This window comes from Lepidochelys kempii, chromosome 1 (assembly GCF_965140285.1).
Source record: "Lepidochelys kempii isolate rLepKem1 chromosome 1, rLepKem1.hap1, whole genome shotgun sequence".
In the NCBI taxonomy this organism is placed as follows: Eukaryota; Metazoa; Chordata; order Testudines; family Cheloniidae; genus Lepidochelys; species Lepidochelys kempii.
In genome coordinates this window covers 228484269-228511536 of record NC_136380.1, presented here as the reverse complement: position 1 = coordinate 228511536, position 27268 = coordinate 228484269, and the positions used below count along the sequence as shown (strand labels likewise).

The window sequence follows — 27268 nt, the reverse complement described above, 5'->3', positions numbered from 1 at the left end:
ATTTCTAATTTTTTTCTTATGTAAGATGGTTTTCTTTCTCTTGGCTGTATTCTTCCTCTGAGATAGTAAAAAGAAAAAGGGGAAAGGGAACATCAGACAAAATTAAGCCACCTCTGTTATGAACTGCTCTTTTAGGCCTTGTCTACCCACAAAAGTTGTACTGCTTTAACTATACGGGTATAGTTAAAGTTGTTCAACCCTCCTACTGTGGATGCAGTTATAATGTTATGAAGATGAAGGAGAATAATGATACCAGTGTAAATTACTGTTATACCCGTATAAGTGTGTCCACACTATGGCTTTTACTGGTATAAGTATATTGTAAAAAATCACACTCCTACTGACATAGTTCCCCCAGTAAAACTTTTAAGTATAGAATATGCCCTAGGCCTTCCTCTTCTGATCAGGTGCTGAGACAGACCTGTATATCTTACCATTAGCATAGAGGATTCCGATAAAACTTTGACTGGGGTAATTCCAACTCATCCTGGGATTATTTTTAATCTACCAGTATGTTGTTTTTCCTTTGTGAAAACCAGGCAAGATTAAATACTTATGACTCCAAGTTATAACATCTGGATGATCACACACACACGCACACCCACACATTAAGAAGCAGTTGCAAATTAGCAGTATAAAATAAGGTCCCAATCCTCAGAGATGGGCTTCTGCACCCAGGCAGGGCCTTATTGAAGTCAACAGGGCTCAGTATAGGTGCCACACAGATCCAGTTACAGGACTGAGGCCTAAGATATAATTAAAATGAATAGTAAAGAACTCTTGTGCTCGCTAAGCAAAATACAGTTTCTAAGCAAAAGAATGGAAGCTTCAGAGACCTTCCATAGGGAATGTAATTTATATATTTTGTGTTTTTTGTTAAACAACCTAGTATTTTTGAGTTTGAGCAGAGTCTTGGATGCAGGAGACATGTATCACATCTTTAGAAACATATTAATCCTATAGGTTCTTTAGACCAAAGAAACAAAATTGAATATTCAATTCTAATTCTTTTGTAGCTACACTAACTCTGCTTTTAACATTTATTTTAGAATTTCTAAAGATAATGTAATAAGAAAGAAAACAGGCAGTGCAGCAAACACATTTTTTGTCCTGGTAACCTATCAAAGAAAAAAAATGATGCAATATTAAAAAAATAATTACCAACAGTTTAGAGTGGAAAGCGTTGTATTTCTTTCCTTGTTAAAGGTCTGCTCCTTCTCCCATTGAAGTTGGTGGCAAAATCCCCAGTATCTTCAATGGAAGTAGGATCAGGCCCAAAATTTGTTTAATTGCCGTGGGGGAACAGAGGGGAATAAATTTTTGCAGATTATATTGAAACTGGGTGCATCTGAAAATCTGACCCTAAATCACAAATGTTTGGACACAATTATTCCCGACTGGCTTGGAAAAGGGGTGGGGAGGGAACTGGAAAAAAATAATCCAGAAATGAACTTTTTTCCAGCAGCTCTATTTATTAGCAGAGATCTTCTACCTTCTAGGCCCCATACGCACCCTCAGCTTGGCTATAATTGCTCTGCTCCTGCCAACCCACCTCAGTGTACCTCATACTCATAAGGACACAATTTTCTCCTTAGACTTCTGTGTTCAACTAAGCTAATTTTTATAGTAACACCCCTTTCCCCCACCTTACCCCACCCCTTATATGCAGAAAATAAACTGAGCTATTATGTGACTATTGGGTCACTGAGTTAAACTTAAAAAGAAAAGGAGTACTTGTGGCACCTTAGAGACTAACAAATTTATTAGAGCCGAAACCTTATGCTCTAATAAATTTGTTAGTCTCTAAGGTGCCACAAGTACTCCTTTTCTTTTTACAGATACAGACTAACACAGCTACTACTCTGAAACCTGAGTTAAACTTGTACCAGGCTCGATACTGCCGTTCTCACTCATGCAAAATGCTCATCTAAATCAGTGGGAGTTCTGAGGCTATAACATATAAGGATGGTAGCATGAGGTTTGTCATCTGTATTCTATAGTATGTCCTTTTTTCTTTGCTCCTCTGTAAGAGCCAGATAAAAGTGTGCTGCTCTCACTGATTTAAAGGGAAGAATTTGGCGTGAAAGAGAGGACTCTGTCTCTCTCTCTCTCTTTGTGTAATCTTTGCTTTTTTTGCTTTGTTTATATCTGTTCTTTTTAGTCACTTTTATATGATGCTATTACAGAAGTTATTATTAATAAATTAATTAATAAGGCTGGAACCCCAATCCACTAAGGTACTGATGTCCTTACACTTCCACTGGAATCCATGGGAATTGAGAAGTGAGTGTGCAACACACAGCAGGATCACCTGAAACAACTATAGTTTACAACAGTGGTTCTCAACCAGGGGTCTGGGCCCCCCTGGGGGGCCTCAAGCAGGTTTCACAGGGGCTGCCAAGCAGGCCAGCATTAGACTCGCTGGGGCTCAGGGCAGAAAGCTGAAGTCCCACAGCATGGGGCTGAAGCCCAGGTCCCTGAGCCCTGCCACCCAGGGCTGAAGCTGAAGCCTGGGCAACGTAGCTTCGTGGGGGCCTCTGTGGCATGGGGCCCCAGGCAATTGCCCGGCTTGCTACCCCCTAACGCCGGACCTGGCTTTTATATGCAGAAAACCAGTTATTGTGTCACTGGTGGGCCATGGAGTTATTATAGAATGTTGGGGGGCCTCCGAAAGAAAAAGGTTGAGAACCTATGGTTTACAAGACTGCTGAAGTGCCTTTAATTTTGAGGCTTGTGATATTGCGACATGATGATGTAGTTTAAGGCCCAAAATTACAAATGCTGCAGAAGTCTGACAGCAGGCTTCATGGCACAAGCATTCCTTTTCACAGAACCATTAAAAATGGTAGAAAACCTAAGTATAACATGTACCAAACCCCCCAAATGAGCTACAGTTAGAGGGGGCCAAGACTTGCGGTGGATTTGCTTTGCACAAACCTTAATTTAGTATAGATCCCTGAAGGATTTCTTTTGAATTTGGGGTTGGATACATCAAACAACTTAAAGCAAAACCATCAACTATCACTTGGTTTCTCATTAAGATCATGTGAAACCAGGATGCATAGCCATAAATCCAGTTAGGATTTCTCATGATTAAGTCTTAGCAAATCTCTCAGTGATCCTGTTCTTGATGTTAAATTTCTAGTGCAACCCAAATCTAGGTGAGTTTTACGTGACTTTGAGTTTTGCATTCATCAGTTGTTTCTCCAATGTGTTGTACGTTACTTATAGTTTTTGCATGTGTGAAATTACCACTACACAACTGATTGCAAAGCACATTCAAAACTGTGCAAAAGAACCAAGCCTGTCAGATAAATGGTAAATCTACATGGTGAACATGGATAGACAGGTTCACCTGCATTCCTAGCTCCAGCAAGCTTCTGGCTAAACACATGCCTTTCCTTTAAGAATTTAATATCCGTCTTAGTGTCCTTGTGGTATTACCATTTCCCCCCCAGCAGTAACAATTCAACAGTTCAGCAGAGCACAAAGTAGTCTATCACCAGGCTTGACCTCTCGAATTGTTCTGCAAACTAACTTACAGGCTGAACAAACAAGGTCATCAATGAATAACCAAAAAACAGTAACCATCCCTCTACCAACATGCATCTTTGCAGACACAGGATTCACTGCTAGTTTCAGCGGTTTTAAAGCACCAGTGACCAGCATCCAGTCTTTTAGTGCAGTGTTCTATCCCTTTGTCTATAACAACACTTCCTGACCTAATTCATGAAAAAAACCAGACCTAATTTAAGTGGTTGAGAAAGGGAGAGTGAAGGTTGAGCTGGTGAAAAATTTTCCAACAGAACAGTTTTCATGCACAAAACATTTAATGGGAATGTATCAATTTAGTGAAAAAGTATTTGAAAATTTCATTTTGATAAGGTTGAAGCGCTCCATTCAACTTCAATGGGGTTGGTTCAATATTTCCAATTTGTATCTATAAACATGGAAACGACCTTTTTGAAGCGATATATATCCAAAAGGTCATTTCCATATTTCCAAAACTATTTTTCCCCCAGAAATTTTGTTTTGTAGGAAATTTTGAAGTTTGGACTTTTTGCTCCAAATCGGGATGAAAGGGACATTTCGGATTGTCAGGATTCCTGGCAGAATGGAACTTCTCAGCGTCCCCCGGCCGCAGTTAAGAGCGAGGGGCTCGGGCAGTTTGCATGTCATCATGTTGGGTCTGGAAGGGGGGAATCTGGAGAGCCACCCCCTGTGGTTTCTTTACACTGGCTCAGCAAGCAGTAGAAGAAGAGAAGCCGATCAGTGCTTCCCACACTTCTCCTGCTCCTCGTGGCGTCTTGGACACACTCTTGAGGGTGTGGGGTTTTGTTTTTGGTTTTAATTGTTTTTATTTTTTTATTTTATTGCTTGCGCGCGCTCTCTCGCACTGTCTGCGAAGCGGATGCTGCTTTCCAGTCTGCTCTCTCCACCCCCTACCCCAATTCCTGGCAGGGCGCCAAGTGCAGGCGCAGCGCGTTGTGCATCTCAACTACTCCCCTCCGGTGACTGCACCTCTCAGTGCGCGCAGCAGCAGCAGCAGCAGCAGCGGGAGAGGGGAGGAAGAGAGGGTGCTATCACCACAACCCACCGCCAGATAAATCCAAGGGGGAGACAGCAATGGCAGCAAGATGCAATATCTGCCATAGCCCCGGCGGCGTGTGACCGCCATGCAGGCGGCTCCGCTGGGCTGACGCGCTCTGTTCTTGCTGCCTCCCCCCGGCCCAGCCCCTCTCCCCCCGCAGGCACAGAGCGGCTCCCCGGCTTGCGGGCGCACGCGGTAAGTGGAGCGAGGGGGGTGGGGGTCCCGGCTCAGGTCTGTGGAGCCGGCACATTCCCGCCGAGCCTCGCTGCGCGGTTGTATGTATGGGGGGGGGGGGGGGGGGAGGCTCCGCGTGGCTGCGAATGACGGGGGAGCCGAGCTCCCCTCCACCCGGGCATTGCTCAGAGGGAGTCCAGGCAACTGGGATCCAGAGAGAGGGGTCAAGCCCCCCCCCCACCGCCCCCAGCTTCGGCCAAAGGCATCAGAAGCAAGGCAGAAGGGTGCCATGCCTGGAAGTGGAGGGCTCTGGATTTATAGGCGCTGCTGGTAGGTGATTATTTTGTCCTGTGTGTGACTTGTAGCTATTCGGAGGGGGTGAAGCAGAGGGTAGAGAGTTTAAATGGGAATTGCCCGAAGGGGCAAGCAGCGGGGTGAGTAAAAGCAAACGCTGCTGCATAACTTATTTTAGCTTTATCCCTGCACATGCAGGTCTCATCAACAGCATGCACCTTTGAGTGACAACAGCGTCCAGCCCCACCCTAAGCCCAGCAGCTAAAGTGGTCCTGTGATTTCTCTTGGTAGATTTCAGAGTAGCAGCCGTGTTAGTCTGTATTCGCAAAAAGAAAAGGAGGACTTGTGGCACCTCAGAGACTAACCAGTTTATTTGAGCATGAGCTTTCGGGTGAGCTACAGCATCCGATGAAGTGAGCTGCAGCTCACGAAAGCTTACGCTCAAATAAATTGGTTAGTCTCTAAGGTGCCACAAGTCCTCCTTTTCTCTTGGTAGAGTTATCCTGGGTTACTGTCAGTTATCCTGGGTTACTGTCAATTTCTGATTGGTAACAGGGTTCATATGAGGATATAGACGCGAGGCTCTAGGCTAGGGGAACCTTGATAAAATGAAATAAAACGATCTGGTTTGAACAAGGAAATGTTTTGGTGCCCTCAACAATGGTCTCTAGGGAGATGTTTGGTTTTCCAAACTCAAGAGACCCACTGAAGGCAAATACAAAAATTGCTCCTGTATGTATCTTTTCTCAAGGGATGACTTGATAAATACTTGGAAATCACGTAATTGTAGCACAGTTAGCAGGACTTTAGACAACGGGTCTGTTGTTCATTGAGAGAGATTTGGGTATTGGGGAAAAAAGTAGTTTTGATCTTTTTTTTTTTTTTCCTTTCTGAATCAAATGTTTCCCCAGAAAATTAGAAGAAGAAAACACTTTTTTTCCCCCTAAGTGGAAACTACATTTTAGCTGAAATGTAGTGAGAATTCCTAGTCTATTCCAAACTGTGCGTAGAAATTAATACATAGTCCAGTGGGTTAATCATGGTGGTGGTAGCTCTACTGTGTTACTGACAATGTTTACGTTTTTGAAATAAACAATGCAATAGAAAATAAAGTAATAGCATTGTGAAACTTATTATTTATCCATTTAATATCAATTTTAATCTATGTTAACATTTCCATTTTGGTGGCTTTTAAATAGTAAGTATACTAAGTAAGGAGTTTTAAATTAGAGAGATTTATAAAACCATTAACTAACATTGTCTTAGAGATATTCAGCAAGATTTCTGGTTAACATTTCTGTGCATTCTATAATGTATAGTAAACATAGTTTTAAGAGTTGCTTACCCAATACGTTTCTGTCAATACTGAGTTGATAGTTAGCCCTCATATTGGCTTGCCAACATGATGTTTTAACATATCATATGAATATAGAATTAATGTATTTGCAGTCACCTTTCACATCTGAGAAACATATCTAAAATATAACTGAGGCTGATACACAAAAACATAGTAGTTCTGTCCCTATTAATAGTCTTCTTCTAACTGGATTTGACTATAAAATGCTCTTCAGTAGATCAGCTCCTGTAATCTTTATTCACATGGGTGAGATCTGTATGCATGAGCAGGAATTCACAGGATCAGTATGCATGAGCAGGTTGTATATTTCCATTTTTGTGTGTGCAGTCATTGATGATTTTGGCAAGTTATAACAAATCTGATAATTTTATGAAGGTTGAGTGCTTTAATACTCCTCAAGACCACATTAATTTGGTGAATGTCTGTGTTTTTAATACTGTGAAATCACCAGTAGCAGACAGCCTTAGAAAGGGAAAAAAGTGCATCAAGGAAATGATTTAGCCTTTATCGTGTTAATAATTTCCAGCCAGCATGCTTTTAAGTATTTTCATTTTAAATTACAGGAAACAATCAGTGATTACATGTACCAGCACAATGTTTAATAATAAAAAGATACAATCTGTAGTAGTCTAAAAGTAAAGTGTTGATGGTTCATTTAGGACCAATGGTGAGGGAGAAGATGAAAGGTCAGAAGCTTTTTTTATCCATTGAGAGAGGGAGGGGAAAGTCAGTTGATTGATTAGCCATTTTTCTTGAAATTGGAATTAACTGAGTAGTGCAGTATCAATCAGCTATCATAGTCAATACATGTGGGATTTTAAGGATATAGTGGGATTAATTTATTATTATAAAGGTATGCTATAACCACTGAGTTCATGGAAGGGTAGTGCTGTCTAGTGAGAGTGCTCCTTTTTCATTAATACATCTCTTAAGTAAAGAAAAGCATATCTGAAATTTAATTCCAGCAATAAACTGAACAATACACATTATTTTATAATTTCCCGTAGTAATCTATTAATATTTTATTTATTATGAAACATGGATTGATTGGGGTGTGATGTTTGTACCACTCACTGCTGAATGGATAACTTGATGCTTAGTCTTCAGTTCTCTCATTAATAATCTAATTATAGGAAGAGGCTGGAAAGAATATTGAATGAAGAGTTGTTCCCAGTGGACTTGGAAAGGAAGTCACTTTAAAGTAGAACAGTATTTTAACCATTCTGGCCATAACTTTTTACCCACAGTCAGGGTCAGATTTTCAAAACAGCTCTGCTCTGATTTTAGCACGAAAATAAATGGCCAGATTTTCAAAAGAATTCCTCATGTTAGGTTCCGAGCTCTTTCTCTCTCTCTTTTTTATTTGTAAGCATGGCCGTAAGTGCCACAGTCCGAGCTCCTCAGTGCGGCACAGAATTTGGCTCCAATTTGTGGGTGCTAAACTCTTGAAAAACTGCCCCTGAGCTCTTTTGAAAATCTGATCCCACAGTTGTAATCAATTTTTCCCCCTTACTAATGTGTATTCTGGAGGAGACTCTTTTTTTAACAGCAGGTAGAATTGTAGGAGTAAAATATAGCAGCTGTAAATAAAGCCAGTAAAAGTATTTAAATTTTTTATGTGGAAAGCCAGCAGATTTAATGTTCTATAGCTATACCATAAACACTTATGAAAAAGTATTACAGTTCTAATAGAAAATGTAAGTAGCACTTAATCGCTGAACAAAAATAATAGATAATGAGAAAAAATAGCCTTTTTCTGCTTTAACCATACATTTGGGGAAATGTTGTAAAGGATAGTAATTGGGAAAAAAATAGATTGAGCCAGATCCTGAAACAATGCCAATTTATACCAACAAACGTTCTCGCCTAGTTTGAGTTTTCTTCGCTTTAGAGCAGTGGTTTTCAACCTTTTTCATTTGGGGTCTCCTAAAAAGTTTCGAATGGAGGTGCGGATCCCTTTGGAAATCTTAGACATAGTCTGTGGACCCCGGGGGTCTGCGGACCCCAAGTTGAAAATCACTTCTTTAGAGCATCAGTTTTCCTAGTTAATGAACTAGCAAAAACAAAAAAAAGTGTGGCACCTCTGAAGAACAAAACTGAGTATTTTCATAGAATATCAGGGTTGGAAGGGACCTCAGAAGGTCATCTAGTCCAACCCCCTGCTCAAAGCAGGACCAATCCCCAATTTTTGCCCCAGATCCCTAAATAGCCCCCTCAAGGATTGAACTCACAACCCTGGGTTTAGCAGGCCAATGCTCAAACTACTGAGCTATCGCTCCCCCTGCATAATAGGAAAGCTTTAGAAATTATGGAACAGATTCTGATCTCAATTATCCCCCTGTAAATCACAGTGAGGTCTACTGTGAATTTACTCTACATTTATACCAATGTAAGTGAGTTCAGAACCCAGCCTTACATATGGAGAACTAGCATAGTTACATTAGAAGGAAAGCCATTGGGTCATATTTTGATCTCATTGAAACCAGTTTTAAACTGATTTAACACCATTATCTTCAGGCCAGTTTCTTATGGTTTACACTCATATAAGTAAGATCAGGAATTATTTCAAAAGTCCTGGTCACAATGACTTGATCAATTGTATTCTCTTTATTTTTAAGGTTGTATTAATGTTTGCTGAATGACGAGAAATGATAATTATCTGCCTACATCTGTGGTCCAGTAATTACTCAGAACTCACTGACACTATGCACAAAGAATAGAAATGAAAATTCCTTACTGCATGTCTGGAAGTATGTCCTCTGTGGGGTGTTTGCTTTTTCTATGACTTCTTAGTGGCATGAAGATTAATTAGCTAATGCTCTTTGAAGATGAAAAATGTAATGTTAAGGTAACTATAATGCAGAATTATTATTAGTTTTTATTAAGGGAAACTGTTTGTGTATTCACTAGTTTGAAGATCAGAATTTAACGTTGTCTACAGATGATTGTTAAAGGATGTTTAAATTGTGTATTGAAATGTGTGCAGAGTGGCCGGTTAATGTCTGATTCTGTGGAGGACCATTAATAAGGACTAGCTTGTTTCTAAACCATCTGGTGCTTTTGGAATTTGTGTTTATGGCATGGGGTAGAATGGAGTTGAAAGGGGGAATTGTGGTGTAAGGTAAGGTCTTGTCATTGTTCCTTTAAACCACCATGCAAATACATATGCATTTAGAATTTTCAGGCAAGCCAAAATGTAGGACTAGTACTGAATGGTAAATGAAATCTGACAGCTAAATCAGGACATGACACATAAGGATCTTGAGATTTCCTTACTAGAATAATCTTTCTGAAAAATTTTGCTTGGAATGAATGTAGTCCTGGTTAAAAGCTAGTTCAAAACAATGGCAGGTGGAAAAAAATGAGGCTGGAATTTGATTCTGTTTAAAATCTTTCTCCACTTCAAAGGTGTTTACACCTTTGTTTCCTTTCCTGTCTGAAAAATGGGGGTAATGATACTGACCTCTGTGGCAAAGCACTTTGAGATCTACTGATGAAAAGCAATATATACGTGCTGCATAGTTTTATTTGTTTGTTTATTTATTATTACCTTGTGATGACTGGAAGATTCACAAAGGTTGTAGGAATGAAGACCCATCTTTGCTCATCAGACAGTCATATAGTGCAGGCAGCCACAGTGCACTCCTTTGTGTTGATCAGAATGAAACTCAATCTGCCTGAGAGACTGAAAGATGATTTGAACCTTGTTTTGATTAGTGAGAGATACTATATATCACTGCATAAAATCTCTTACTCTGCATGTGTGCACAAATGAAGCAGCAGATTTTATGGGAAACTTGGTGGTGTAACTCCTAGATAAGAATAATGTTTCTTGGCAGTCTTGCCACCATCATGCAAAAACTAAGATGGTGACACTAAAAAGGGTCCGTTTTGCTCTTTCATGCTTAGAACTTCAGTCTGCAGATATTTCCATTGAGAAACAACATAGAGAGACCTGAAGTGAACTGAAGGGTAGAAATAAAGGCACAAAAATAACATTTAAGGAAAATTAACACACATACTTAATGTGAGGGAATACCCTGGGAAATAATAGTGCTGAAAGAGTCCTGCGGGTTATAACAGAGAACAAATTAGACATGAGTTTGCAATACAGTACGGTGGCAAAACATGCTAATGCAATTATCCACCACATCATTATTATGAACCGGGGGGACAACAGGCTCTACGGGTTTTGAGTGGATGCATTTGGGACGCTGTATTAAATTCAGAGCACTTAGAGATACTAGTAAATTGAAGGCATTTGAAAAAAGATCAATAACACTGGTTAGGGGACTGAAGGGACTGATTTATGAGGAAAGATTAAAAAATGAATCTGTATAGATTGACTAAGAGGTGATTTAGTGGAGGCAGGGACTTAACAGTGTACAGTTTACAGTGTACAGATTCTAAAAATAGAGAAATTATTTAGCATTGTATAAGGGGGTATAATTAAGATTAATGGGCTAAAAAAGAAAATGTAACTTGAATGTCAGAAAAGCTTCCAGACATGGTAATTATTCAGCTGTGGAATAGTCTTCTGAGGGAAGTGGTGGTAACCTCCTTGCTTGGGATATTTAAAAGTAAACTGCATACAAGTCCGGGAAATATACTGTAGGTGATAATAGAATCCTATGTAATGTCACTCCTGGCTAGGTCATCTTTGGGGATTGAGCTGGAGACTCTGCATCTAAAAGCATAAGCCTCTACTGCTTGAACTAAGTGACCAGATTCACTAGCTTAGAGGGAGTAGTAGACTCAAACATCAATAGGTGGTCTAAGCAGAGACAGGGTGTCATAATGCATTAGCATGGGCAACACTTGCAGAAGGAGGGAGATGGAGGGGATGAACAAATAGATATTTTCTATATCTAACTCAACTCAACAAATGTATGTTTGCTTATATAGCTGGCAATTGAAATGGGTGTCATTACTCCATATAACAAATATTACCTCATCATGTGTCCCCATTTGGTTTTCATGGGTGGGAGGAAAGGGGAAGAGAAGATGCTATATAATGAATGGTTATTGCAGGTCAGGATTGAGATACTCAATGATTCTATTATACCCTTTGCCCCAAGTAGAATTCTACCACCTGAAGAAAATCTAGAAAGTAATTGTTTCTTGAGCATCTTGCTCCTTCAAGTTCCAGCCAGTAGTGGCAAAAGAAGCTGGGTGTTACTGTTGGATAATACCTTTTCCTTTGTCGAATCCTTTATAAATTAATCTTTGTACACTTGCTGAAACTTGAGAAGCAACTTTAATAGATTCAGAGATTCCAAGGCCAGAAGGGCCTACTATGATCTAGTCCGATTTCCTGTAAAACAAAGGCCACAGAACTTCTCCAAAATAATTCCTGGAGCAGATATTTTGGAAAAGCATCCAATCTTGATTTAAAAATTGTCAGTGACTAAGAATCCTCCATGACCTTTGCAAATTGGTCCAGTGGTTCTTTACTTTCACGGTTAAAAATTTACACCATATTTCCAGTCTGAATTTCAACCTCCAGCCATTGGATCACGTTACACCTTCTCTGCTAGATTGAGGAGGCCATTATTAAGTATTTGTTCCGTATATAGATAGACTGTATAGACTCCACCCCAGTTTTACAGAACCAGAGGTTTTGAAATGTCAGTTAAGAATCCAAAGGTTGGATCCAATCTTTTTGAGCTTTGTCTATACGGACAAAATTGGCTTTATATTATGCTTCTGAAATTCTCTAATTTATATAATCCAACTCTGAGTCAGTTTTCCACTGTACAACTGCATGCAATTTTCCTACCCAACAGGAGTGCTTTAGAATTAATCAATGAATATTTGCACAGCACTTCAAGCACTTCTTAGTAAAGAGCTAAGTGTTTGTCTCTTTCCATGCCATAATTACCCCTTCCCTTGTCCCTTTTGTAACATTCTGTCTGCATTAGTATCTGATACTTTCCCCTTATATAATTAAACAGACAATGCATGCAGAGTGGATTCCTTCTTTGCTGATTATTTATTCTGGATCTCAGGGCTCTTAGCTGAGGAAAACATATACATGTCTCTAGGAATGGAAGGGGAAATCATCCAATTTAGAGAGGTCATATTATAACATCTGAATAAATTGCACACCAATGTTGCGCTTTTACAAAAACATGTAGTTTCCCATGAACATTTGAAATTCTGAAGAGTCTAAGCAGACAGGGTTTTACCTTTCATCTGCCTGCTTAGGTTATGAGGAGGTGCTTATTCTCACACACACTTTCGTAACTCTCTCATCCCAGTGACGGGCTGGTGAATGCTTAGGCGTAAGTATTCCCCTACTGTGGTCTAGCTTGATTGTTTTGGGTTGTTTTTTTTTAATAGTTTTTCTAGTTAAAGGAGTATCAAATTTTATAGTGACAAGATGAAAATCACTAGTATTCACACCGATCTCCCTTTGCTGCGTGTTCATGTGAGGAATTTGGAAGGTTCCATGGCCTGAGTTATGCAGAAAGTCTGACTGGAAGATCATAATGCCCTTAAAATCTATGAATCTATGAAAGCATGAACAATTATATAGATCTACTAACGTTACTCATAATTGCCTTGTTGAGCCTGGACTGCAAGGTTTATGGAGCATTCTGTGTCCAACCACTGGAGGCTACTGTCTGGATTATGATTTTCATATTCAAAGTCACAGTTTCAGGTGTGGAAACAGAGATGCTTGAACCCAGGTCCTCTTCTAATCACTCCACACTTGTTTATTCTTCAGTTTTGCATTATAGATATGCTTTTATTATAGAGTGAGAATGCAGTTCCATTGAGAATTTTTTTCATCAGTCAGTATTAGCATGTCCTTTTAAAAGGACAATAGAAGAACCATGTAAACATTTTGCATTTGAATGCTCTTGTCCAAATTCTGTGCTGCCTTGCACCCTATATAATCCCATTGACTTCAGTGGAATTTGATGAAATCTAAATCAGTGCAGAACATGCTCTGAGGCTAGATGTTGCCTGTGCTGTGCTGGTGCACTTGGTGGGAAGAGAAAGGAGGGGGTCTGCTACTCTGCTGATTCATTCACTAGCAACTCCAGAGGAGCATTTTTGGGCCCCAGCCAGCTAGTGTGCGTGCTGCCATCACCAGTGTATGCTAAATGGGGCACACACTGCTCCTTTTCATAACAGTGGTGAAATGCAGCCCACTGCACATGTGGTGTATTCTTCCTAGTCTTTCAGGATCCCCAGAGCAGTGGACACATGTAATAGAGATCCTGCTATTCCTCACTGCACTTACCAGGGAAGGATATGGCCCATAGGCAGCGCCAAAAGGAAATGACACATCTTTAAAATCTGGTAAGCAGAGACTGGGGTTTATACTCATTTTCACTGCTCAGCGATACACAGACAGAAGGGGGCTGCATGGTCTAGTGTGTTAATACAGCCTTCCATCCTGGGATTGTCCATGCAAATTCACACTTAGATAGCAAGGAGCTATGAGCTAATATGGTCTTAGTTGGGGGGGCGGGGGAGAAGGTGGACATTTGTCCATATAAAACCACCTTACGACTGGCAGCCAATGTTCCAGGAAAAATCCTACATTGGAACTATAGGGGGGTTGCAGGTTGGGAGAACCAAGGTTCACTTGTAGAGCTTAGTATGTGTAGGGTGTATTTTTGGTATGTATGTGTATTTTTAGGCAGTGTGGCTTAGTGAGCTGAGACTGAAGAGACCAGGGTTCTGTTCTGGCTCTGACACTGGCTTGCTGGGTGAGCTTGGGCAAGTCACTTCACCTCTCCGTGCCTCAGTTGCCCCATTTGTGAAATGGTGATAATGATACTGATCTCCTGTATAAACTTCTTGTAAAATCTACTGCTGACAAGCACCGTATAAGAGCTAGCTATTGTATGTGGGATGCTGGCACAACACCTGTTTGTGCTGCCACTAGCTCTAACTATTGTTACTCTGTTCTTGGGCACCAAAGTCACATGCCCACATGTAAGGAAATAACTCACAGACTTGAGGCTTGATGTTGAACTACATCATATCTGCCAAGCTGTGTTTTGTACATTCTCCTGTCTGCCTCTATGAATAGGGCAGTTACAGAGTAGCAGCTGTGTTAGTCTGTATCCGCAAAAAGAACCGGAGGACTTGTGGCACCTTGGAGACTAACACATTTAACAGTGAATGTTGTTAACCTGGCAGAGTGAAGAACAGGAAATACAATGGAATTAGTGTATTTTGGAGAAAATGGTGACATATCAGAGGTACAGTATGCTGTGCTGAAACAAGGTGAAAGCATAATGTGACTGGGCAATTGTCGTGCTATAAAAAAAAAAGTTGTCTGGGACAACTTTTGAAGAAAGAGATAACTGCTGGTTGAGCTTTAACAAGCAGCCCTGTGTTTTGTTGACTCTGTAACAAAGCCCACATTTTCCTTCTTTGAAAACATAGTAAAAAGCCTTAGGCATAGTAGTGACACAGGTTCCTTAGAGAGACTTCAGAACAGCAGTCAGTTAAAATTTTCATTTATTTCCCTTGCTTATTAACAAGAATCCATTTATAGTCCTGAGGGTGTTGGTATGCAGCCTCTCTGAATTGTTGATACGCTCTGCATTGCTAATGATGCTGGAGATGCGTGTAGTTTAATTCCGAAGCTGCTAAGAAAGATTTTAATGGGCTGGGGGACACAAGTGCTGTGTTGTATAGGTGCTGAGAAAGCACAGGAGTTGGGGTAATCTGAATATATGCTGTGAAGTATTAGTCTCACTCTGTAGAGTAGTACCTCTGTATTTAGAATATCTAAGTGCATTATTCAATTTCTGTGACCTTAAGCAGAACTGTGTGCTCTCTTTTTGAGTGCTTATGTTGGAAATTCTACTACCTGGTGCCACAAGCACTGGTTGCTGCTGCTCATCTGTGTTTTATTTCCTAGTAATTCACTTCTTTCCATTCCAGACTTGTAGATGACTTTAGTAAGGTTTTGTTCTTTTTGGCTATATTTATCTGTTGTCAATTTTATATAGGAATATAAATTATAACACCATGTGAATTAGGATGCCAGGTCAGCCTTAGGTCAAATTAGGCCTGAATAAAGACTGGGAGTGGTTGGGTCATTACAAAACCTAAACCTAATTTCCCACATACCAATTTCCCCCTACTGTTACTCACACGTTCTTGTCAACTGTTTTTGAAATGGGCCACTCTCATTACCACTGCAAAAGTGATTTTTTCCTCCCTTGGTATCCTCCTGTTAACTGAATTGTCTCGTTAGACTGACCTCCCACTTGGTAAGGCAACTCCCATCCTTTCATGTGCTGTGTATTTATACCTGCTACTGTATTTTCCACTCCATGCATCTGACGAAGGTGGTTCTAGCCCATGAAAGCTTATGCCCAAATAAGTTTGTTAGTCTCTAGGTGCCACAAGGTGCCACAAGGACTCCTCGTTGTTTTTGCTGATACAGACTAGCATGGCTACCACTCTGAAACTTGTTAGGGATTAGTCTTCAATAGACTCTTGTACTTCAAGATATTTAGCAAGTTTGTAAAGGCTAGTCTGGACACTGCCCACCCGTTTGATCCAGTTTTTTCTTTATTCTATGCTGATCCTAGGGGTAAAAAACAACTATTTGTAGCCTTGAGGAAACATGTGGATAGTGTCCAAGCTAGTATTTACAAACATGTGACCTAGAGCTGGTTGGGAACCAGATTTATCATTTCACAGGTAATTCCATGTCTCAAAAAAAATTTCCATTCTGAAACGGGGTGGGAGTTAAAATTTCCCGCAAAAAGATATTCGGAAACCAATTAGGTTTTGGTCAGTTAAAACATTTCATTCTTATTTTAACCATTTTAAACTTAAAAACAAAAAAATTATATACAAAACAATGAATTTCATTTCAGATAATACCACATGATTCACTGTCCAAAGCCAAGCTCTACGATACAACTGCATTTCTCCAACCCCTCAGACAGAGACAAACACCTACAAGATCTCTGTCATTTCATTTTGAACAGTTTGTTTGAAACAAAAAATAAAACCGTTCTGTTTTGAAATTATGGAAATCCTTTGTTTTGTTTTTTCTGAACAAACTTTTGTCAAAATTGAGACATCTTGAAATGTTTTGGCTTAGATGAAAACAGCACTTTTTTTGTCAAAAAACTGTTTTGATGAAAAATTTTCTGACCAGCTCCAGTAATAACTACAATTGTTGTGTGGTGTATGGTTGCTGGTGAGTATTTGCTTTAGGTTGGGGGGCTGTCTGTAAGCAAGGACTGGCCTGTTTCCCAAGATCTGTGAGAGTGATGGGTCATCCTTCAGGATAGGTTGTAGATCCTTGATGATGCGTTGGAGAGGTTTTAGTTGGGGGCTGAAGGTGATGGCTAGTGGCGTTGTTATTTTCTTTGTTGGGCCTGTCCTGTAGTAGGTAACTTCTGGGTACTCTTCTGGCTCTGTCAATCTGTTTCTTCACTTCAGCAGGTGGGTATTGTAGTTGTAAGAACGCTTGATAGAGATCTTGTAGGTGTTTCTCTCTGTCTGAGGGGTTGTATCGTAGAGCTTGGCTGTAGACAGTGGATCGTGTGGTGTGGTCTGGATGAAAGCTGGAGGCATGCAGGTAAGTATAGCGGTCAGTAGGTTTCCGGTATAGGGTGGTGTTTATGTGACCATCGCTTATTAGCACTGTAGTGTGCAGGAAGTGGATCTTTTGTGTGGACTGGTCCAGGCTGAGGTTGATGGTGGAAATCATCATGGATTTTGTTGAAATCATGATGGAATTCCTCAAGGTCTTCTTTTCCATAGGTCCAGATGATGAAGATGTCATCAATGTAGTGCAAGTAGAGTAGGGGCATTAGGGGACGAGAGCTGAGGAAGTGTTGTTCTAAGTCAGCCATAAAAATGTTGGCATACTGTGGGGCCATACCCATAGCAGTGCCGCTGATTTGAACGTATACATTGTCCCCAAATGTGAAATAGTTATGGGTGAGGACAAAGTCACTGAAGGACGACCCATCACTCTCACAGATCTTGGGAGACAGGCCAGTCCTTGCTTTTAGACAGCCCTCCAACCTGAAGCAAATACTCACCAGCAACCACACACCACACAACAATTGTAGTTATTACTGGAGCTGGTCAGAAAATTTTTTATCAAAACAGTTTTTTGACAAAAAAAGTGCTGTTTTCATCTAAGCCAAACCATTTCAAGATGTCTCAATTTTGTCAACACAACAAAACCACTAACCCAGGAACCTATCTATCCTTGCAACAAAGCCTGTTGCCAACTGTGTCCACATATCTATTCAGGGGACACCATCATAGGGCCTAATACATCAGCCACATGATCAGAGGCTTGTTCACCTACATATCTACCAGTGTGATATATGCCATCGTGCCAGCAATGCCCCTCTGCCATGTACATTGGTCAAACCGGACAGTCTCTACATAAAAGAATAAATGGACACAAATCAGACATCAAGAATTATAACATTCAAAAACCAGTTGGAGAACACTTCAATCTCTCTGGTCACTCGATTATGGACCTAAAAGTGGCAATTCTCCAACAAAAAAACTTCAAAAACAGACTCCAACGAGAGACTGCTGAATTGGAATTCATTTGCAAACTGGACACCATTATATTAGGCTTGAATAAAGACTGGGAGTGGATGTGTCATTACACAAAGTAAAACTGATTCCCCGCGTTTCTTCCCCCCCCCCCCCCCCCCCCGTTCCTCACACATTCTTGTCAACTGCTGGAAATGGCCCACCTTGATTATCACTACAAAAGGTTGTGTTTTTTCTCTCCTGCTGGTAATAGCTCACCTTACCTGATCACTGTCCTTACAGTGTGTATGGTAACACCCATTGTTTCATGTTCTCTGTGTATATAAAATCTCCCCACTCTATTTTCCATGCATCCGATGAAGTGAGCTGTAGCTCCCGAAAGCTTATGCTCAAATAAATTTGTTAATCTCTAAGGTGCCACAAGTACTCCTTTTCTTTTTGCGGCTACAGACTAACACGGCTGCTACTCTGAAACCTAGCTCAAGAGAGAGGATTTCTTATTCAGAAAGAAGTAAGTTGGCCTTTTCACTGCATTCAAAATGCATGTCTCCAGTGTGCTCGCTGGCTGACTGCTGCAGCATCTGATTTACTATGCTCTCATGGATCCTTGGCTGTTCTCTCTATTGTCACATTTAATGATGTGTGTTTTGTGAACATATCTCATATTTTATCAGAGGACTCAGCAGTTCTATTCAACCCCCCAAATCTGCTAATTTCAGGTCAGATTTTCCCAGGAAGAAAAGTCAAATGAAGTAAAAATGGGGAACGAATGTGTATCATCAATATTTGCTGCAATTTTTAGACTTTAAAGGTGACCCACAACGGAAATTAAATGGGCTTGTGTCCCACTATTCTTTTTTCTTGTGATATACAGCGAGGACCTGAAAAAAGTAGGGTTTTTTTTTTCTGCTTGTTTTTTACATGTGAAATGCAGGTCCTGTCTAGGATGTAAGACTCTATGACTATGTTAGCCAGCGGGAGCTACAGTGTAGGCAAGACTCCTGAGTTGTCAGCCTTTTTAAACAGCGCTCTAGCTAAGCTTTCTGTTTTGCATACTGTTAGCCAAATTCTATGCCACCTTGTACTCCATGTAACCCTACTAATGTCAGTGGAGTTGCTTATCTGCTCAAAATGGTGGCAGAAATTATTCTGGCCTTGTCTTTGCTGCGACTCTCATCAGTTTTAACCCCACAGATTTTTTTAATTTTTTTTTTTTTGCGTGCTAGTATTTTGCATCTGTTGACTTATTTAACTTCAAAGACTAATAAACATTTTGGAGAAGGCATCTTTGTTAAAGATTCACAACCCTGCCTTTTCGTTAAGGCATGAGAGCTACCAGAATTCATTCAATTGATTCTCTGGCAAAACCAAGAGAAGAGCTGACATTCCTGATATTTTTAAGGTAAAAAAAAAAAAAGAATAGGTGGAAAGAACAAACTATAATAGCTTAATTAGTTAAATAACCCATCTTTCAGATCTTTTTTTCTACATTTATAAGATGCAAACTTATGGTTTTTTGCAGCCAGTTGTGAGTCACCTTCAAAGGATGATGAAGAGTGAATGGTGAAAATGCTGCATTTGGTCTGCGTGGGGAATTGAACAGTAACAAATAATACCAGGGATGATGATTTCTATGTCAAAAAACCTTTGTTTTACATATAGGAGGTATTAATCTAGTTATGTGCATTGGAAGTTTCCAGTTGATATTTCAGGTTTCAGTTTTGACCATATAAAGCCCCAAGAGTCTTAAGACCTACGTTCCTGACAGACTGCTTCTTTCATACCAACACAATCAGAAACTCAAGCTATATCTAATATGGCTCCCATTCCCATAGTATACAAGGCCTCGCAATCTTTAATGTATTTATCCTCACAACACCCCGATGAAGCATTGTTATTCCCATTTTACAGATAGGGAACTGAGGCACAGAGTGGCTAAGTGACTTGCCCAAGTCATGCAGGAAGCTTGTGGCAGAGCAGAGACTGGACTCAGGTCTCCCAAGTAGGAGGCTAGTGTCCTAACCACTGGTGACAGTGGAAAACTTACTACTGTATACAAGAAGGGACTGTTGGCTAGGCAGTGGCATTGGAACAATTTTTATAGTGGAGGTGCTGAAAGCCATTGAACAAAAGTATAAATCCTGTATATGATGATAACCACTTCAAGCTGCTGCACCCCCCCAGCACCCTTAGTTCCAGCACCTCTGTGTTTTTTGTGAGGGCCTCAAAGCTTCAGAATTCTTTGCCACCTTGTTCTGAAATAACTGTAATCCGATGACTTGAGGACCTCTCGGGGATGCTATTAAGCAATTTTCCCCACAAACATTTGAAAATGGCAGGGAAATCGGAAGGGTAAGAAAGGGCTAATTTGAGCTTTTGGGTTGTCTGGTTTGCAACAACTTTACTGCTATACTTTAGTTATATTTGGGTGTTAATTTTGTTGTATTTTTAAGTTATGTACCTGCAGCATATTAAGACATGCTTTTGTTTTAGTGTGGGTATAGCCATCTTTTTGTTTTTCTTTGTCTGTACGGCACCAGCATGATGGTCCTTGGCTGAGGTGCCTAAGCACTATCATAACACAAGTAAGAAATAATAATATAATTGAAATCTAAATACATGAGTAAAGAGTACGAGTTGATTCTTACTCGGGATAAATAATTGTGCAGTCTATTAACAGGTTTTTTCTAATTGTCTTTGCATATTAAGAATTGGCCACATTTCAACGTTGTTCTTTAAAGTGCTATGAAAGTACTGCCAGGTATTAGTAGTGTTCTTTACCTGAGTGCTAATTCGGCATCGATATAGTGATAACATTTGTAAAGGTTAACAATACTGATTCAAGATAAGCTCACCCTCAGCTGTGCCCTCGCATGTGTGTGGTTTTGGTTCTTTTCCTTTCTCATTTTTACTCATTGAAGATAAGCATTGCCAAACCTGGCTATGGTTCATGATCTCACTTCTGTTTCCTTACACAAGTGGAATAACTTAAGGTCCAAGTGGATAACTTTGGCATTGTTAAAACTTGGACCCGGCCCTCTTTTTTATAAGCAATACTACACAGATAATTTTATATCTATTACACGTAATAGAGACAAACACCACCACTACTAGGCAAACTGCTCATTGGATATACAAGCAAATGCTAGCTGATGTTATCCACCAAGATAAATTTGACCTGTTCCGTTAGGGGCCTTCACATTAAATTCCCTTTCTCTATCAATATTGCCCACATGCTAATATATTATTCAGAGCTTCCAGTTTAGTCCCAGAACTTCAATTTCATATGTATTTAAGACCAAATCCCCAAGTTTGTGTTCTGTCACTGGATACTATATTATGTTGCTTTATAGATTTCTTGTTCACTGGATCTTCAACTTTTCCTTAGCTTTCATTGATGATTGAAGGTGATTCCAAAGATATGGATATTCTTTTGTTGGGATGGCAGTTCTGTCTAATTCTTGCCATCAGGATTTAATTTACTCCTTTCATCTGTACGGAACTGCATTCTTGCTCACAAAAGCATTTTTCCTAGAAACTCAGTGCAAAATATGCTGAGGGTGTATAGTTGGCTAATTTAAAGTCAGTGGACTTGCTCCCATTTATACCAGCTCAGAATTTGGTTCACTATTTGCAATACCTTGATAGTTCTTTTTCAGCTTTTAGGAAAATAATAATTTTTGTATGTTCTGCTATGGATTTGTTAAAGGAAATACTGAGGATATAATTAATTTCTTTGATTAAGAGAACTTGAGGATGAGTGCCATCTTTGGTTTGTTAATTTTGTAGTTAATTTCATATACTTATCGTTAGTGTTTCACTGTATTCCTTCCCTCTTACAAAATATCTTACGTGCCTACCTGACTATCTTCTTCTTTTTTTCCCCCCCCAAGAATTCCTAAGATCATCTGATCACCACATTCAGCTTTTAATGTAATCTAATTTTTGACCGTCTTCCCCTTCATCTCAGTATTGGGCTCTGTTTTGAATATCGCTAGGGCCCTACCAAATTCACGGCCGTGAAAAACATGTCATGGACCATGAAATCTGGTCTTTTGAGTACTTTTACGTTATATTAAACAGATTTCACAGGGGAGACCAGTGTTTCACCCACTGGGGGTCCCAGCCCAAAAGGAGAGTGCGCGGGGGGTTTACAAGGTTATTTTAGGGGGGTCATGGTTTTGCCACCTTACTTCTGACCTGCCGTCAGAGCTGGATGGCTGGAGAGCGACAGCTGCTGGCCAGGCCCTGACCCCTGAAGGCAGCGCCCCACCCGCAGCAGCGCAGAAGTAAGGGTGGCAATACCATACCATGCCATCCTTGTTATACCAATAAAATAAAAACCAGCAGGATCTTATTAAAGGGGAAAAGGCAAAATACCACATTTATTGTGAATACAGAAAGAATCATGGTAAGCAGTTAGTTATAGCTATAACATTCCATTCAATCTCATATTTATTCACACACACACACAGGTTCTGCAAGGTGGTTATCATAGTTACCAGCCTTAGAGTTGCTCATGCCAAGCCACTGGCCAGGTGGCCTGGACATGAGGAGGGAGCAGGGCCTTGTCAGATGCACATCTGATGCTCCTGGAAGTTGGTTTGCAGAATCGGACCCCAAAGTTCTCACTAATTTCTAGAGTCCATTTTTGTAGGAATTACTTCCTATGCCAGTCGATGGGAATTGCTTCATCATGCTGTTGCTGAATCAATCAGCAGATAGCACATTCCTGATGGCTCCGTGCTGCTAGATGTTATCTTGTTCTTTGGTTCTCCCATTCTTGAGGATGTTGGGTGGATTCCAGTCTGCCCTCCGGGGGCCCTCTGGTTATTTCCACTTGACGCCTTCTTCAGCCGATGGACACTGGATTCTTAGGCTGGCACCTCCCTGATCGTTCAGTTATTATCCACACCAAGCATCCATCCACATACATCGTCTATTTCTATTTTAATCACAATTGTTAACAAAGCAAGATGAATACAGCAAAAGGGTGGAGAGTCTCTGGGTGCTATTTCTGTTGTTACAGAGTATTGCTTTGAGTCTCTCTCTGTGTGAGTAGTTGTTATTACAAAGAATTGCTTTGAGAACAGACTCTGTCTTAGAATGTACTAACGTAATTAGCAGCTTGCAAATTTCACACACAGAGGGAGAGAAACAGTACCAAAAACCAAGAAACCTCTTAATTAGTAATACACTGGAATTTAAACTGTGGGGAATCAAGCTCATTTGTGATTTTAATACAGAACTTCTTTAATATGATCCAACATCCTTACTTCTGCGCTGCTGGTGGTGGTGGCTCTGCCTTCAGAGCTGGGCTCCTGGCCAGCAGCTGCCACTATCGAGCTGCCTAGTTCTGAATGCAGCACTGCAGCAGCGCAAAAGTAAGGGTGGTAATACCGTGACCCTCCTACAATAACCTTGAGGACACCCCCCATGCCATTTTGGGTCAGGACCCTTATAATTATGACACTCTGAAATTTCAGATTTAAATATCTGAAATAATGAAATTTACAATTTAAAAAAATCTTATGACCATGAATTTGTTAGGGCCCTCAATATCATACAAAGTGTTTGTAATGGCTTGGAGCTGATTTGGGCAATATTTCTTTTTTGACTTATTAGAACTGGTTAATAAACCTCTCTTTTTTTTTCTTCCCTCCCCCCACCCCCGTGTGAAGATTTTGAATGAAAATGTTTCATTCAAAAATTTTTGTTCTCTCTTATTATTTTTTTTCGTGGAAATGTTTGTTCTAACATTGTCATTTCAATTCAATTAATGTTCATTTTGTTTCAATTCCAATAAAAATTTTGGTGTAATCAGTTTTTAAAAACAGAAATGAAACAAAGATACAATTCAAAATTAAACAAAATTTGTTTAATTTCTTTTTGAAATTTCCCATTGCAAAATTGAAAAATTGTTAGGTCCTCTGGAATCAGAACTTGCACCAGTTTAACGTAAATCAGTTGTTAAACTAATTTAGACAAACAGGTGGAAACCTGTTCTGTAGATATTCTTATTTTCATTTGAGTGGTTGATTTTGGTTTAGCTTAAACCAGCAGTTCTCAAACTGTGGATTGGGACCCCAAAGTGGGTCACGACCCTGTTTTAATGGGGTCTCCAGGGCTGGTTTAGACTTGCTGGGATCTGGGATCGAACCCCGAGGGCTTCACAGTGGAGCTCAGGTTACAGGCCCCCTGCCTGGGGCTGAAGCCCTTGAGTTCAGCTTTGTCCCTTCCCTCCCTCCCGGGGCAGCAGGGCTTGGGCTTTGGCTTTGGCCTCCCACTCAGGGCAGTAGGGTTCAGGCAGGCTCAAACTTCAGTCCCGTCCCGTCCCCCCTCCCCTTCTGGGGTCATGTAGTAATTTTTGTTGTCAGAAGGAGCTCGTGGTGCAATGAAGTTTGAGAACCCCTGGCTTAAACCTATTCCCAATCAGTTTAAGGGAAACAGGCATAAGAGCCCCAGAAGTGGTTTGCATTGGTTTATCTAAATCAGTTTAAAATCATTCACATCTTAAGTTATACTGTACAACTTCCTTGTGTGGGCAAACCCTGAATATTCCTATTGGCCTGATTAATGGAGTTATTTAGTGCATACTGCTGAAAGCAATGGAATTTGTTAATTCTGCCTTCAGGACACTTTGAAACTTTTACATGTTGCCTCACCTCCACCTCTTCTCTCCTTACCTAACTGTCTGGAGGTCTAGCACTTGGGGCTTCCTTTGTGAGTTTAGTCTGCTTCGTTTTTGTGCCTGCAGTGTCATTGATCCCTTGTTGTGTGTTTTGGTCCTGTGCAGTCCTATCACATGCTCTCTTAAGACTCTCAACAGAGTTAAAGGCCTCAATTCTGCACCTTCTGAAGTCAGTGCAGCTCTGTGTGGAAACAGATGCCTGCCTATATACCAGTGATTGGCAACCTTTGGCACACGGCCCATCAGGGAAATCCACTGGTGGACTGGGACGGTTTGTTTACCTGGAGTGTTCGCAGGTTCGGCCGATCGCAGCACCCACTGGCCACAGTTTGCCATTCCAGGCTAATGGGGGCCGTGGGAAGCGGCAGGCAGCTCACCCCTCGGCACACACCGCTTCCTGCGGCCCCCATTGGCCTGGAACAACGAACCATGGCCAGTGGGAGCTGCGATCAGCCGAACCTGCGGACGCTGCAGGTAAACAAACCATCCTAGTCCACCAGCGGATTTCCCTGATGGGCCGCATGGCAAAGGTTGCTGATCCCTGGTATATATTGTCGCAGGATCAAGCCCTACTTGTTCACTTGCTGTTTTACTCAGTAACCTACTTGCATGCAAGTAGATCAAAATATCAGAAGTCAGTGGAAACTTTGATAGACAGGAATACAAAAAGACGCGAAAGTCATGGAATCCATCTCTCTCAGGAATGCCATGGCAAATTAGCATGGGGAGAGGAGGGTTATCCGCCCACCAATCTTAAAGAAACAGCTTGAAAAATACCTTGTATGACAAAATCGTGATCTAAAAAATTGGTGTGAAACTTGGGCTATGCTGGGAATTAAGCCGGTAAGTCCACAATAGTTAATTGCTTTTAGACTTTTTTTTTTTTAACTGTTCAAGTATTGAATGTTCTTCTTGGATCAGATCTTCCAGTCCAACTGAGAGATGCTCAGTACCTGAGGGGGCTTTTATACATCTTGCTGCCCCTGGGTTCTGGGGCACCTCAGTGCTGACATCTACCATCATCTGATGCTGATGCTGCTCCAACCCTCTCAATAATGGGTTGGAGCAAAATGATGCAGTCATGGTTGTCTATAAAGGGCATGCTGTCTAGTCTGTCTGTCTGTCCTAGTTATCCCTGTCATGGTCCAAGGCTCCATTATGCTAGGCACTATACAAATGCAGAACAAAAGGATGGTCTGTGCCCTGTTGAGCTTACAGTCTAAGTAAATGAAATGTTGCTGGTCTGGGGGTTACTGCTCTCTGTTTCCAGTGAGAGACATGAGTTCATTTCCCTCAGGTCTCTGTTCCCCAGACTGTCAGGTGGTACAAGTGCTGGTTATGGAGCATATTCAGCTCCTGGAAGCGGGAAGGAATTTGAGCAGAGTGGCTGAGTGCAGAGTTGTGTTGACTAGCTTTGAAAGTAGCCCTGTGTGGTTATTCTTAGTTGAGGATAGAAGGTGGTCATGCCTACAGTTGCTAGCATGGGGAGGTGAGCGTGGGGAGGATCTTGTGGGACAGTAGAACGCTATAAAAGAGACACCATGTTAGAGTGCTTGGATCAAACTCCCTTCAGTGCTGCCTTTCCTTCGCACTGCTTATTTTTTTCCTGTCCCTGTCCTCCCTCTGCCCCACCATCTAAAAAGAATTTTTGTGCTTATGAAGGTTGTGATTTCCACAGTCATGCAGCTTAAAGTCCTCTATTTAGCCACAGAATAAATACAGCGCACGGAGTAACATTACAGGCTATCCCATAACTACCCCTTACCTCACTCATCCGTGGGTTTGAGATAATCATCTCTAGGGGTAAGAGGTTAGTTCAGTTTCCATGCCCATTGATTTGTTAGCATCTCTACTGGGACTGCCAGTAATGGTGCCCACTTGTGCCAGTCATAATAGTGATGTATGCTGAAGTGGATGCTTGTCAACTGGGAACTGGACTGAGACCATCACACTTGTTTTTCATGGGCCACTCAACAGTCATCAGTTGGTAACAACTTCCAGATTCAGGAACTCCTCACTTAAGGTCCCGGTTAACGTTGGTTCATTGTTACGTTGCTGATCAATGAAGGAACATGCTTGTTTAAAGTTGTGCAATGCTCCCTTCTAATGTCGTTTGGCAGCCATCTGCTTTGTCCACTGCTTGCTGGAAGAGCAGCCCGTTGTAGCTAGCTGGCGGGTGGGTGGAACCAGGGTGGACCTGCAGCCCCTCTATCAGCTCCCCGCTCACCTAAATTCACTGTGCAGCTGCTGCCCAGCAGGCTATCAATTGCTGGCAGTTCAGCTGTCCCTCCCCCCACTGCCCTATGCTGCTCCTGCCCTCTGCCTTGGAGCTGCGGGGGGGGGGGGGGCTCCTGCTTGCTATGCAGAGGAGGGGGGAAGAGGGAGGCTAATGTCAGGGTGTCCCCCTACTCCTGCCCACCCCGCTTACCCCTTCTCCATATAGAGCAGGGTGGGGACAGGACAGGGCTCAGGATGGAGAGAGCTTGCTGGCTGCAGCTGCTGTCTCAACTTCCTCACCTTTTTAAAGGCAATGCATTTAGAGTGGTGTCAGTGTACTTTAAAGGGGCAATGCGCGTCTCTCTCTCTCCCACACACAGGGGGTGTGTCTCTGTCTGCCATGCTGTCTCCCCTCCCTCCATTCCTG

The 27268-nt window shown here is 41.2% G+C and overlaps 1 protein-coding gene across 6 annotated transcripts in view; it reads left to right on the top strand.

Annotated features, from left to right (window-relative positions):
• The first annotated feature begins 4452 nt into the window (after positions 1-4452).
• Positions 4453-27268, top strand: part of PRR5 (proline rich 5) — a 130520-nt gene continuing 107704 nt past the window's right edge. For 2 of the 6 annotated variants that reach the window (XM_073316435.2, XM_073316425.2), the window contains exon 1: positions 4453-4786. The gene's annotated coding sequence lies outside the window, so the exon portion shown is untranslated. Of the gene's footprint in view, positions 4787-4934; positions 5096-27268 lie in introns of those variants that run through there. The other 4 variants (XM_073316414.2, XM_073316396.2, XM_073316454.2 and 1 more) reach the window with 3 other exon arrangements.